This window comes from Schistocerca gregaria, chromosome X (assembly GCF_023897955.1).
Source record: "Schistocerca gregaria isolate iqSchGreg1 chromosome X, iqSchGreg1.2, whole genome shotgun sequence".
Classification (NCBI taxonomy): domain Eukaryota; kingdom Metazoa; phylum Arthropoda; class Insecta; order Orthoptera; family Acrididae; genus Schistocerca; species Schistocerca gregaria.
The window spans coordinates 167,564,836-167,574,738 of NC_064931.1; the positions used below are offsets into that span (position 1 = coordinate 167,564,836).

At 47.5% G+C, this 9,903-nt stretch overlaps 1 pseudogene; it reads right to left on the bottom strand.

Moving 5' to 3' along the window:
- Positions 1-2,553: 2,553 nt before the first annotated feature.
- Positions 2,554-2,671, bottom strand: LOC126299627 (5S ribosomal RNA; annotated as a pseudogene).
- Between the last annotated feature and the right edge of the window lie 7,232 nt (positions 2,672-9,903).

Below are 9,903 nucleotides of genomic sequence, written 5' to 3' on the forward strand. Positions count from 1 at the left end.
CATCAGGTGAACTGACGGACTGAGCTCCTGTGAACGTGCCGGCACGGAGATCCCTGAGCAGCAATAGCGTACGGATCTCCGTGCCGGCACGTTCACAGGAGCTCAGTCCGTCAGTTCACCTGGTGATGGCGACATGTATGATCGCCGAAATATTGCGCCCGTTGGACACTGTAGACCGGCAGTACACTCGTGGATATTTTGATTAACATAAAATATGCGAGAGATTCAGTTTCATTCCATGATAATATTTGCAATGCTAGAGTACCACCGCACATGTGAATTTAACCCCCCCCCCCATTTCCAAGAACAGGAATTATTCCTATTTTTCTGGCAAAAGTACCTTGCCATGACTGTTTGCTACAGCCATACACCGCAACTCTTCAGCCCAGACGACCTTCGTCCATACTGCACCATGCTAATCTTTGTTCCCTGTTGCGTCGTCATCGGTCAATTCAATTTTCGTTTTCAGTCAGTATATTGGGACAAGAGTTAATACACTCAGTGTATTGTGTGTAGTAAGTCTATGTCTCCAAAATATCGGTGGCTGCAGCTGAATCTTGTTACAGCTCCTGTGAGCCGAAGGAGCAGGAACAGTTACTCTCGTGAGAACGCTTGCCTGAGTACCTCCCTCTCTCGTCCACATAAAACAAGAAAATACGAAGTATGCGCACCATCCTACACTGTCGGTAATTATAAGCACACGTCACGATGTACGTTTTTCTAGGAATTTGTGACGAATTGTTTCGAATATTTCTTCTTTTGATATGGGATATTTGTCATTTGCTTTGATACGATACGAAACGCCGAAATAAATTGGAAAAATATATCCACAACTCGTGTAGGCAATCACAGTATGTGATCACGTTTAATCTAACTGCTATCTGTTGCAATAACAGGCTGCGGACTTGAAACCAGTAACAAAGATATTTGAGGCTAGATTTGATTGAAAAGACTCCTACGTAAAGCGCGTTGCCAGTGAGATGTAAATGTTGTCCGAACGACAGACGCGTGGTGCAAGCACCTTTTCACGAGTTAACTAGGCAGGAGCTGCTGCATTCAACACTCCCCTCGGCCGGTGATGTTTAGTCGCACCGTGACGTTCAGAAAGCGGAGATATTCGTGACTCATTGTGGCTTTTGTTGTACAAGACGGTTTGCCGGTGGCTTGTCACATGTAGCTGTTCTCCATTGCTGAAAACACTGTAACGTGTCTATCCTTTCTTGCAATCCCAACTAGCCAACGACGACCCTTCTCACGATATTAAACAAGGACAATGATTTTGGTGGCAGTGATTTTGTCCGAATCTAGGTAAGTCCTTTGATTTCCTTTTTGCTTGGGGGGAGGGAGGGGGTGGGAGAGGACTACGAAAAGTAAGCACACAAACATCTTCGGGGATGGTGTAATGGGCAAAGTCCTATACCGTGACGATTATTTGCTGCACTGAAGTATTCCGTTCGCCTACGAGTCTCCAACGTAGCAGCCACCTCTAACTCAGTAGTTCATCAATATTAAGATGACATGCAAATACAATGAGTTGGTGAGCATTCATTACCAATTGTGCTCGTCCAAAGCTGTTTAGATGATGTCTTTCTCACGACAACATACTTTTTGACTGTGTACATAACACCATTACTGAGGCATAGCGTGATTTGATGTTTTAATGGATGTGTCAGGCCTTAGGAAGAATAGAAACTGTGGTGCAATGTTGGGTCAAGCGTTCCTCGATATGAAATCATAAGTACATAGTACAAAATATTTAAAAAGCGGCAAAAGGTTTATCAACAGTTATGAGAGACATTGTTTCTGGAAGACAGGTACAGAAAGTAGACACCAAGCTTCAGGTTGACGTTTGCAGTCCATTCGAGAACGGTGCTCCGGAATATCGCTGTTGATAAGACCATATGCTATCAGGAATATCCCTAATTTTTTCCTGTATGGTATTTGCGCCAAATACATGTAAAAGAAAGCAGTATGGTAACTGAACCATCAAGGAATGTTTGCTCTCTCAATTTCAACAAGGAAACCATGCTGAGACGCACAACGCCTCTAGTGTAACGTCTGTTAGCGGAGTTGGATCACCATCCCTGTGGCACTTTTGCATTTACAAAACGAATCCTTAACAAAACGCACAGCTCGTCATTTGATATTTTTTACGACTCTATCAGTCCTAACTGGTTAAGTTCATCTACATCTACATTTATACTCAGCAAGCCACCTTTACGTGCCACTGTCATTGCCTCCCTTTCCTGTTCCAGTCGCGTATGGTTCGCGCTAAGAACGACTGCCGGAAAGCCTCCGTGGGCGCTCGAATCTCTCTAATTTTACATTCGTGATCTCCTCGGGAGGTATAAGCACTCCGTCTTCAGGTCACAAGTGGCCAATCGGGACCATCTGACCGTCGTGTCATCCTCAGCTAAGGATGCGGAGAGGAGGAGCGTGTGGTTAGCACACCGCTTTCCCGGTCGTTACGATGGTTTTCTTTGACCGGAGCCACTACTATTCGGTCAAGTAGCTCCTCAATTGGCATCACGAGGATGAGTGCACCCCGAAAAATGACAACAGCGCATGGTGGCCCTGATGGTCACCCATCCAAGTGCCGGCCACGCCCGACAGCGCTTAACTTCGGTGATCTGACGGGAACCGGTGTATCTACTGCGGCAAGGCCGTTGCCCCCGGGAGGTATAAGTAGGGGGAAGGAATATATTCGATACCTCATCCAGAAACGCACCCTTTCGAACCTGGACAGCAAGCTATACCGCGATGCAGAGCACCTCTCTTGCAGAGTGTGCCACTTGAGTTTGCTAAATATCTCCGTAACACTATCACGCTTACCAAAGAACCCTGTGACGAAACGCGCTGCTCTTCTTTGGATCTTCTCTATCTCCTCTGTCAACCCGACCTGGTATGGATCCCACACTCATGAGCAATACTCAAGTATAGATCGAACGAGTGTTTTGTAAGCCACCTCCTTTGTTGATGGACTGCATTTTCTAAGAACTCTCCCAATGAATCTCAACCTGGTACTAGCCTTACCAACAATTAATTTTATATGATCATTCCACTTCAAATCGTTCTGTACGCATACTCCCAGATATTTTACAGAATTAACCGCTACCAGTGTTTGTCCCGCTATCATGTAATCATACAACAAAGGATCCTTCTTTCTATGTATTCGCAATACATTACATTTGTCTATGGTAAGGGTCAGTTGCCACTCCCTGCACCAAATGCCTATCCGCTGCAGATCTTTCTGCATTTCGCTGCAATTTTCTAATGCTGCAACTTCTCTGTATACTACAGGCCGGGGAGCAACACTCGAGTAACGACTGAAATAGTTTTGTATGTTATCTCCCTCGTTGGTTATCTACCCTGCCTGAAGATTGCTTCAATGAATCTTAGTCTGGCATCTGTCCCTCCTACGATTAGTTTTATGTGGTAGTTAAAGTTTAAACAACTCGACAGGTATATACCCAGATACTTAATGGCTATGACTGTTTCCATTGATTTTGGACCAAACAATAATGGGTCTGAGGGTGCACGATTTGTCACTCATATACTTTGATCGATCCAAACCTCCATTCATGCACGTAATCTATACTAGAACTCTTCTGTTGACGTCACTTCGTTTATCATAGTTTAGAAACTTGCTGATGAAATGAGACATGGGCAGGGACTTGATGATTCACAGAAACGTTTGGATTCTATTTGGAAACAAACCATTTAATAATAGCTGTTGATACGGTACACGGGTCAAATAATCAAATGTGGTATTCATGTTGTGAAGTCAGTCAGCCGATCTGGTACCTCTGGCTCGCACGGACGTCTGCCCAGAGCAAGTTATTATAATTACTGTACGTAAATATTGGCTGTATGTTGGATTATTTGGTGTATTATATATCCAGTTCCTTTCAGTCATATAAATTTGCAAATTTAGCAGAATGGTAATAATAAGACATCACAGTCTTCTACACTGAAGAGCCAAAGAAACTGGTATACCTGTCTAAATATTGGCTGTATGTTGGATTATTTGGAGTTCCATGATATATCCAGTTCCTTTCAGTCATCTAAATTTGCAAATTTAGCAGAATGGTAATAATAAGACATCACAGTCTTCTACACTGAAGAGACAAAGAAACTGGTATACCTGTCTAATATCATGTAGGGCCCACGGGAGCACGCAGAAGTGCCGCAACACGATGTGGCATGGACTCAAATAATGTCTGAAGTAGTACTAGAGGGAACTGACACCGTGAATGCTGCAGGGCTGTCCATAAATCCGTAAGAGTACGATGCGGTGGGGATCTCTTCTGAACAGCACGTTGCAAGGCATCCCAGATATGCTCAATAATGTTGATGTATGCGGGGTTTGGTGGCCAGCGGAAGTGTTTAAACTCAGAAGGGTGTTCTTGGAGCCACTCTGTAGCAATTCTGGACGTGTGGGGCGTCTCATTGTCCTGCTAAAATTGCCCAAGTCCATCGGAATGCACAATGGACATCAATGGATGCAGGTGATCGGACAGGATGCTTACGTACATGTCACATGTCAGAGTCGTATCTAGGCGTATCTGAAGTCGTACAGCACTCCATTACAGAGCCTTCACCAGCTTGAACAGTCCGCTCCTGACATGCAGAGTCCTTGGATTCATGAGGTTGTCTCCATACCCGTACACGTCCATCTGCTCGATACAATTTGAAACGAGACTCGTCCGACCAGGCAACATGTTTTCAGTCATCAACAGTCCAATGATGTCCGTGTTGATCGACCGAGGCGAGTCATAATGCTTTGTGTCGTACAGTCATCAAGGGTACACGAGTGGGCCTTCGGCTCCAAAAGGCCATATCTATAATGTTTCGTTGAATGGTTCACATGCTGACATTTTTTGATGGCCCAACATTGAAATGTATAGCAGTTTACAGAAGGGTTGCACTTCTAACAAGTTGATCGATTCTCTTCAGTCGTCATTGGTCTCATTGTTGCAGGATCTTTTTCCGCCCGCGCGATGTCGGAGATTTGATGTTTTACCGGACTCCTGAAAGTCAAGGTACTCTCGTGAAATAGTCGTACGGGAAAATCGCAACTTCATCGCTACCTCGGAGATGCTGTGTCCTATCGCTTGCGCGCCGACTATAACACCACGTTCAGACTCACTTAAATCTTGATTACCCACATGAAGACGCACAATTCACACAAAAAAGCTGGGGGCCTGCCAGAGGGAAAAGGTGTTGGTAGGAGAGAGAGGGCTAGGGGTATGTGCTAGTGGGAGAGTGGAAGGGAGGGGTAGGGGAGAGGGTAGGGGGGTATGTGGAAGCTCGGTGAGGGGGGGAGGGCAGGGAAGGAGGTAGTAAGGGGGGGAGAAAGGAAAGAAGGTGTCCTGGAGGTAAAACAAAGGGGGAGGAAGGGGAGGATGAAAGTTGGTAGGAGGGGTAGATGGAAGGGATGAAGGGATCATCAGGGATGTGGAGTTGGCGGAAGCCACCTTGGGCAATGGTATCGAGTGTGGAGAGACGGAGAGTGGGTGGGATGTGGGAGTACAGGCGCAGTAGTGGGCAGGGATAGGAAAGGATGGGAGAGACAAGTTTGCGGGAGGTGTAAAAGATCCGTGTCCATTCGAGGAAAAGGAGGAGGTGTGGGAACGGAATTAAGTCATACATGATCTTCATGGGGAGGGGAGGCAGATGCGATAGGCGAAGTGGAGCGCATGGCGTTCCAGGATTTGAAGGGATTTGTAGAAGGTAGGAGGGGCGGCGATCCAGGCAGGATGTGCATAACAGAGGATAGGGCAGATGAGGGATTTATAGGTGTGGAGGACGATGGAGGGGTCCAGACCCTGGGTCTTGGAGGGATTGACCTTGGGCAGCCACTGGTTACACCAAGTGGTGAACCAGTCAAGATGGGATTGGAGAAGATCCTGAGAAATCAGTACCCAGAAGAACCACATCTGGCCGTAATAACGGCCTTGATACGCCTGGGCATTGGGTCAAACAGAGCTTGGATGGTGTGTACAGGTACAGCTGCCCGTGCAGCTTCAACACGATACCACAGTTCATCAAGAGTAGTGACTGGCGTATTCTGACGAGCCAGTTGCTCGACTACCATTGACCAGACGTTTTCAGTTGGTGAAAGAGCTGGAGAATGTGCTGGCCAGATCTGCAGTCGAACATTTTCTGTATCCAGAAAGGCCCATATACGACCTACAACGTGCGATCGTGCATTATCCTGCTGAAATGTAAGGTTTCGCAGGGATCGAATGAAGGTTAGAGCCACGGGTCGTAACACATCTGAAATGTAACGTCCACTGTTTAAAGTGCCGTCAATGTGAACAAGAGGGACCGAGACGTGTAACCAATGGCACCCTATACCACCGCCGGGTAATATGCCAGTATGGCGACGACGAGTACACGCTTCCAATGTGCGTTCACAGCGATGTCGCCAAACACGGATGCGACCATCATGATGCTGTAAACAGAACCTGGATTCATCCGAAAAAATGACGTTTTGCCGTTCGTGCACCTAGGTTTGTCGCTGAGTACACCATCGCAGGCGCTCCTGTCTGTGATGCAGCATCAAGGGTAACCGCAGCCATGGTCTCCGAGCTGATAGTCCATGCTAGTGCAAAAGTCGTAGAAGTGTTCGTGCAGCTGATTGTTGTCTTGAAAACGCCCCCATCTGTTGACTCAAGGATCGAGGCGTGGCTGCACGATCCGTGACAGCCATGCGGATAAGATGCCTGTAATCTCGACTGCTAGTGATACGGGGCCGTTGGGAACCAGCACGGCTCACCGTATTACCCTCTTGATCCCACCGATTCGATATTCTGCTAACAGTCATTGGACCTCGACCAATGCGAGCAGCAATGTCGCGATACGATACACCGCAGTCGCGATAGGCTACAGTCCGACCTTTATCAAAGTCGGAAATGTGATGGTACGCATTTCTCCTCCTTACACGAGACATCACAACAACGTTTCATTAGGCAACGCCGGTCAACTGCTGTTTGCGTATGAGAAATCGGTTGGAAACTTTCAACATGTGAGCACGTTGTAGGTGTCGCCGCCGGCGCCAACCTTGCGTGAATGCTCTGAATAGCTAATCATTTACATATCACAGCATCTTTTTCCTGTCGGCTAAATTTCGCGTCTGTAGCACATCATCTTCGTGGTGTAGCAATTTCAATGGCCAGTAGTGCAGGCCATGGTACAGGACCACCTCTGCCAATCCACGTTTCTGGGAACCGTCAGTCCAGGAATCGACGCACACGATGACTGAAATGTGCCGGCGCCCCGTCATGTTGGAACCACATGCGCTGTCTGGTAGGGAGCGGGACGTCTTCCAGATATTCTGGCAATGCTCTGGCGAGAAAATTGTAATAGTGCCTGCCATTTAATGGCCTAGGTAGCAGATACGGCCCAATTAAACAGTCCCCAGAAACACCGACCCACACAAAAAATAACGAAGAACCGCACTTGATGAGCGCTAGTAACTGTGGCATGTGGGTTATCCCCACCCCAAACATGCAAATTGTGAATGTTGAAGACTCCATCACGCCCGAACGTTGCTTGGTTCAAATGGCTCTGTGTACTATGGGACTTAACATCTGTTGTCATCAGTCCCCTAGAACTTAGAACTACTTAAACCTAACTAATCTGAGGACATCACACACATCCAGGCCCGGGGCAGGATTCGAACCTGCGACCGTAGCGGTCACACGGTTCCAGACTGAAGCGCCTAGAACCTTACGGCCACACCGGCCGGCAACGTTGCTTCATCGGTAAACAACATAGAGGACGGAAATGTAGGATGCATTTCACACTTTTCCAGGTACCACGGCAAAAACTGGGCTCTGGGTGGATAATGAACTGGTTCCAGGTTGTGGGCACGCTGTAAGTGAAACAGACGTAACAATTGCTCTCGAAGGACTGTTCTTACATTCGTCTGATTCGTCCCTACGTTAAATGCAATTTTACGAATGTTGATTGAAGCCACTCGCTCCACATGTTGCAAGGCAGCTTCCTCAAATTGTAGCGTTCTTACCGTGCGACGGCGTCTCTGTCCAGGTAATCTGCTAAATGATCTGGTCTCACGCAGACGTTGGTACACAATAGCAAAGGTCGTATGATGCGGGATACGGCGATTAGGATATTGTTGCTGATAAACCCGTTGTGCATCTCGTCCGTTGTGGTGCGCTACGTAGTACGCACCAATCATATCAGTGTATACACTGCAGGTGCATCGCTCCACTAGTAAACAGAGACAATGCACTACTACACTGGTGGACAGCAGTTGTCTACAACTGAAGATCGTAATACGCCCTCTAATAACTGAAGATCTTAATACGACCTCTAACAACTGAAGAGCGTAATATGGCATCAATCGGTTTGAATAATCCTCATAGGAAAAAATGACATTAGGGAAAAATATTTGTTTTGATGTCCCCTACAACCTCCCAGAATTTGTCGGTTTAGATACTTTTCACACTGTATACACACATCAAACAAAAAAAGTTTTGCATCACCCCGGTTCCCAGAACTCCTTTAGATAGACGTTGACTGTGGATATTGTATCACAGACACGGTTCCTTTAACTGTTCAGAGATTTCACTAAACCCGCCCAAAGATGTAAATAACGATGCATGGGTAGCGCCTGTTAGACGGGGTGGATCCTATAGCTGATCACTGCCAGTCATTCCACCAAGAAGGAGGTACACGGCTCGTGTTGCCTGTAGTTCAACCATGCCTAGACGGTCAATACTGCGGTTCGATCGCGTCCGCATTGTTGCTTTGTGCCAGGAAGGGCTCCCAACAAGGGAAGTGTCCAGGCGTTACGGAGTGACCCAAAGCGGTGTTGTTCGGACAAGGAGGACATACAGAGAGACAGGAACTGTTGATGACATGCCTCGCTCGGGCCGCCCAAGGGCTACTACTGCAGTGGATGACCACTACCTTGGGATTATGGCTCCGAGGAACCGTGAAAGTAACGCCACCATGTTGAATAATGCTTTTCTTGCAGCCACAGGACGTCGTGTTACGATTAAAACTGTGCGCTGTAGGCTGCATGATTCTCAACTTAACTCCCGACGTCCATGGCGAGGTCCATATTCGCAAACGCGACACCATGCACCGCTGTACAGATGGGCCCAACAACATGCCGAATGGACCGCTCAGGATTGGCATCACGTTCTCTTTACCGATGATTGTCGCATATACATTCAATCAGACAATCGTCGGAGACGTGTTTGGAGGCAACCCGGTCAGGCTGAACGCCTTACACATACCGTCCAACGATAGCAGCAAGGTGGAGGTTCTCTGCTGTTTTGGGGTGGGTTTTTGTGGGGCCGACGTACGCCGCTGGTGATCATGGAAGGCGCTGTAGTGGCTCTACGATACCTGAATGCCATCCTCCTACCGATAGTGCAACCATATCAGCAGCATACTGGCGAGGCATTCGTCTTCGTGGACGACAATTCGCGCCCCCATCGTGCACGTATTCTGAATGACTTCCTTCAGGATAATGACATCGCTCGACTAGAGTGGCCAGCATGTTCTCCAGACATGAACCCTGTCGAACATGCCTGGGATAGATTGAAAAGGGACGACGCGACCCATCAACCACTCTGAGACATCTACGCCGAATCGCGTTTGAGGAGTGGGACAATCTGGACCAACAGTGCCTTGATGAACTTGTGGATAGTATGCCACAACGAATACAGGCAGGCATCAATGCAAGAGGCCGTGCTATTGGGTATTAGAGGTACCGGTGTGTACAGCTATCTAGACCACCACCTCTGCAGGTCTCGCTGTATGGTGGTACAACATGCAATGTGAGGTTTTCATGAGCAATGAGAAGGGCGGGAATTGTGTTTATGTTGACCTGTATTCCAATTTTCTGTACAGGTTCCGGAACTC